Source organism: Myotis lucifugus, unplaced genomic scaffold, assembly GCF_000147115.1.
Source record: "Myotis lucifugus unplaced genomic scaffold, Myoluc2.0 scaffold_47, whole genome shotgun sequence".
Lineage (NCBI taxonomy): Eukaryota > Metazoa > Chordata > Mammalia > Chiroptera > Vespertilionidae > Myotis > Myotis lucifugus.
The window spans coordinates 2,985,712-2,991,133 of NW_005871095.1; the positions used below are offsets into that span (position 1 = coordinate 2,985,712).

Sequence of the window (5,422 nt, forward strand, 5' to 3'; positions counted from 1 at the left end):
ATATATACATATATCAAACATCACCTGGTAACCTTAAATATACACAATTTTTATTTTTCAATTATACCTCAATTAAACTAGAGGGAAGAGGGGTGGCAGGTGGGACAAACAAAGAAAAGAAACAGACTTAGCCAGAGATGCCTGGTTTTGTGATTTGTGATCTTGAACAAATAACTCATCACCCCTGATCCTCAGGATCTTTTATTGGTAAATGAATTTTAATAATATCTGACTCATGTCATCATTGAAAAAATTTAAATGAGATCCTCTGTATCAGGGCATCTCAACCTCAGCATTATTGACATTTAAGCCAGATAATTCTTTGTTGTAGGGGCTGTCCTGTGCATTGTAGGATGTTTAGCAGCATTCCTAGCCTTTACCCATTACAGCAACACTCTCCCAAGCTGGTATGACCAACAATGACTCCAGATAATGCCAAATCCTCTGGTGGGGTGGAGTGGGGGTAGGAGACATTGCCTCTAATTGAGGACTACTGCTATATGAAGGTATTTTGTAAAATCATAAAAATTGTCCAGTTGTTGGTGTTTTTAATATTAAAGCTCATTCTTTATTTAAAATGTTTTTCAATCAGTTTATATTCAATATTCTTTTGCATTAGTTTCAAGTGTACAGCATAGTGGTTAGGCAATCATATACTTTACAAAGTGTTCCTCCTGATATTTCCAGTACCCAGCAGGCACCATACATAACTGTTACAAAATTGTTGACTATATTTCCTATGCTGTACTTGACATCCCCATGACTGTTTTGTAACTACACATCTGTAATTTTCAATCCTTTCACCTTTTTCACCCAGTCTCCCAACAAAAATGTAGAACGCTTCATGAATCTGTGTGTCATCCTTGCTCAGGAGCCATGCTGATCTTCTCTGTATCATTTCAATTTTAGTACACGTGCTGCCAAAGCGAGCACCAGTTGTTGATTATTATTAACATGCAATTATTTTATTTTTTTACTTTTCACCATCCTCAAGAAATTTTATTCATACTTAGGTGGATGAAAAATTAAAATACTGATTTTAAACCACAATTGAATTTATACACTAAAAACATACCTCTGCCTTCTCTTTCACTAGTAACTGAAAGCATTCTAGGCAGAGGGAAGGTTCCAAAGAAGAAAGAAGTCCAATAGGTGGAGATTACTGACAGATTACTGACAGAGGGGGAGAGTAGTAAAGGAGATTTCTTGTGCTAAGGCAAAAGGATTTCAAATTCAATCAAATTTTTCATTATAATGAAGAGACTCTTATTTGCAGCCTATATTATAATCGTTACCTTGTAGTTACCCTTAGATCCCACCAAAAGTGTACCTCAGCTGCAAAGACAGAAGTACCTGAGACACAGTAATTCAGGGCTATTGCCCCAAGCTGTGCCCACCAGGAGCCTCTACCCGGCCCCTCTGCTTCATCTTCCAGACCAGGCATACACGATGCTTACGGTACTCCTGGATCATTATGGGTCCCATCGATTCCACTCTCCCTTGTCCTCAATAGGCAGCAGCTGGCTCCTGAAACAGATGTCCAGCTGGTAGATGACTTACTTGGGCTGCACTCAGCACCTTGCATCAGAGCAGCAAATGCCAGCTATCCTTCAAAATATGTGCTATTTGCAGGGATGATGGGGCTTGTGGTCAGACACTGCTCTGTTATGAATGCCCTCTGAGGAGTTCAGTATAGGGATGAATCGCGATGATTTTAAAGTAGCCACTTCCAAATCTTGACTGGTTATATTGATATATACAGAAGAGCAGTGGCACGGAAAATTTAAGAGCCACCAAGATTCCCTATGGAAATGTACAATGGTTGTGTGGCATGCAGAAGTCCTGGTTGTTTTGTTTCTAACAAAGTTTGAGCACACAACAACCTTTTTTTAGAGAAGGAGGTCACGTGGTCTCCAAGCATATGAGAAACAGGAGAGAGTCAGGGACCAAATGCACAGAGCTCTTCCCATTATTGACTGTGAAGCCCCCAGACTGTGTCCCCTTCAAGTGCTGGTACAATTTCTCCATCTTTCTATGCTCTGTATTTGTCTGAGTCTTTTGGGCTGCTATACCACAGACTGAGGGGGCTTAAACAATAGACATTTATTTCTCACTTGGAGGCTAGAAGTCCAAGACCAAGGTACCGGCAGATTTGATGTCTGGCGAGAGCCTACTTCCTGTTCCATAGATGAGACTATGTTTTTGCTGTGCCCTCACATGGTGGAAGGGGTGAGGGAGCTCTCTGGGGTCTCTTTTATAAGGGCGCTAATCCCATTCACCAGGGCTGCACCCTCATGACCTCACCATCCCCCATAGGCCCCACCTAATACCATCACTTTGGGGATCAGGGTTTCAACAGATGAAATTGGGGAGGGGGCACAAAACAATCAGTCCATAACAACATCTGACACTTGAAAGCTATTTAATGAATTATACATTTGCATCAAACTGTAGTTATCAATCTGGCCAGCATATTGGAATACCTGGACAACTTGAAAAATATTTACTGGTACATGAGCCCTACCCTCCAGAGATTCTGGTGGGGGGCATGTTCTGGACATTTTCAGCTCCACTGATGGTTCTCGGGAGAAGTGCCATCTGAGACCTTTACTGGGTCCTGCCCATCAGGCCGGCTCTGTGACACTCTAAGTGCTAATTGTGTGCATGTCTCTTTCCTATTGATTTTTTGTGGCATTAGGGAGCCCAGATGAGAGTAATTGTCCACTATGCCCTTAAAGAAAATGTTGAAAGAAAAACTAAGATCTTCCTAGTTTCTTTTTTTTAAAATTTTGTTTTATTGCTTAAAGGATTACAAAGAGTATTACATATGTCTCCTTTTTTATTTTTTTCCCCCTTGACCTTCCCCCGGCCTCCCCTACCCCCCAGTGTCTTGTGTCCATTGGTTATGCTTATATACATGCATACACGTCCTTCGGTTGATCTCTTACCTGCCCCACAACCCTCCCCGGCCTTCCTGCTGTAGTTTGACAGTCTGTTCGATGCTGCTCTGCCTCTGTATCTATTTTTTTGTTCATCAGTTTATAATGGTCTTTATTATCCATAAATGAGTGAGATCATGTGGTATTTTTTTTCATTGACTGGCTTATTTCACTTAGCATAATGCTCTCCAATTCCCTCCATGCTATTGCAAATGGTAAGAATTCCTTCTTTTTTACAGCAGCATAGTATTCCATTGTGTAGATGTACCACAGTTTTCTAATCCACTCATCTGCTAATGGGCACTTAGGCTGTTTCCAATTTCTAGTTTCTTATATGCCACTCTGCAGACAGGGGGTGGGCAGTTAATATTTATGCTCATCGCTTTGTGAAAGTTCTCAGCACATATAAATTACTAACAGTGTTTCAAACATCACATTGGGTGATAAATAACCTGAATAGAGGCATCTGTCTATCTGTATTAGTGCATTCCAGAGGGGTGGGGGTGGGGGGACAGAAGCAAAATAGGAATAGTTTTATCAAATTATGTCACACTTATTTCTCAATTGTTTGGGAAAGAATTTTTTCAGCCCTTATACTCTCATGAATATGTTGTTGGTTTTAGTCAAGTTTGAGGAGAGCAGGCATGTGTGAGTGGGTTTGTAAAAATTTTGCCCAGCATAGAGATCTTTGTTTAACCCACTGGCAAGATAGCGATCAGACACCACATTCTTGGTGAAAAGCCTCTTTTCCAGAGAGCGTGCATTCAAGAAGAAAATAAAACTTGAATTGCTATTCGTAAAGCAGAATTTGAAAGACAGATGGAAGGAATAGGTTCCATGGGAAAGGAAAGAAGGAAGAAAGGGAAGGAATGACTTGCCAAAGTAAAGCTGGCTGTGACTTGGAGTTCTTTCAAAAATGCCAGGAACCTTGGGAGTCAAACACTTTCCTCTCCCGGGAGGAGATGCAGGGCTAATAGCAGTTCAATAACTGGAAATGCACTTCTCCAAAGCAGAGCCCCACTTGGAAAGCATTAAAAGAGTTAACTAAAGGCCTTCTCTCCTTTAGTGAATCAATTATGAGGTCAGTGAGAAGCACATAAAAATTGTTAGTAGAGCCCAGCCAGTGTGGCTCAGTGGTTGAGCATCAACCTATGAACCAGAAGGTCACAGTTTGATTCCCAGGCAGGGCACATGCCTAGATTGCAGGCTTGATCCCTGGGGGGAGGGGGGGGCAGGAGGCAACCAATAAATGATTTTCTCTCATCATTGATGTTTCTAACTCTCTCTCTCTCTCTCTCTCTCTCTCTCTCTCTCTCTCTCTCTTCCTCTCTCTGAAACCAATAAAAACATATTTTTTTAAAAAATAAAAGAGAAAAATATTTCAACAGTTTTTTTTTTTAAAAAGTCATTTAGTAGAGGGATTCTTAATCCAGATTTTGTGATCCTCTGGGTTCATGAATGAGTTCTAGGTGATCTGTGAAAACCCCCAAATTTAGGCTACAGCTAAATTCAAGTTCAGAAGAAGGGTTCTAGGGTGGATGTGGGGTGAAGGGTGTTAAAGGGGCAAAAATGGGGCATCTGTAATACTTTCAACAATAAAGATAATTTTTAAAAAGAAGAAGGGTTTTATGTTAGATTGGTCATATTTAGAAGACATTTTCATATTACAACCATTGTTCTGGGTGCACATTTTATTCTTCACTAATACATATTTTTTTGATCATAGCAAGTACTTTCTTGACATATCTAATCTTTCCTGATGTTCTAAAGTACCCAATAAATGTTACAAGTAGAGGTAGTAAACTAACACATTTTGTAAATGTCTTTTTGTTAAAATCCAAAAAAAAAAAAATTCTCTTTTGGAAATGGAATGGCTAAATGGCCTCTTTAAAAGGGCACATTGCGTTGTGCCCTGGTTTGAGAGAAGATGGGTGAGAGGGACGTGCACAGGGTTCTATGCCAGTGTGACTATAGTGAGCCAAGATTACCTGCTGTCCCGTAGGTCATTTTGGGTTGTTGGGTGCATTTTGGGCTGTTGGGTGAAGGAGGCAAATTCCAGCAGGTCATAATTATGCAAGAAGTTCATCAGAAGGCTGATGGACCTTGGGGCTTCAGCAGGGCTGAAGATCTGCATATTATTACCTGCTGCTGAACAACTGAGGGCAATTCCCCTAACCTGATAGTCCTTTATTGTTTACCCAACCTTATCTTTGATATGTATATCTGTTTTTGCTAAAGGGCAAAATGTGATTAAAATGCTGTGGGTCCGGAGATTCTGGGAGCCACTTCACTAGAGAGCTGGTTTCCACCTGGTTCCCCATGCCTTCCAAATTTATATTTCTTGTCTAGTCTCTATCCATTTATGTCTCCAGATTCCTGAACCCTTGCTGCAGAAAGATTGCGGCAGTCGGGGTGGTTTTTTTGCTGTGCATAAAATGTACATCATGGACAAGTGAGTCCTAACTTTATAGCTTCTAGTATGT

At 40.7% G+C, this 5,422-nt stretch overlaps 1 non-coding gene across 1 annotated transcript; it reads right to left on the reverse strand.

Annotated features, from left to right (window-relative positions):
- Positions 1 to 826: 826 nt before the first annotated feature.
- LOC111825946 lies at positions 827 to 933 on the reverse strand. Its single transcript, XR_002829178.1, has one exon. It is a non-coding gene; the product is annotated as a U6 spliceosomal RNA (small nuclear RNA).
- Between the last annotated feature and the right edge of the window lie 4,489 nt (positions 934 to 5,422).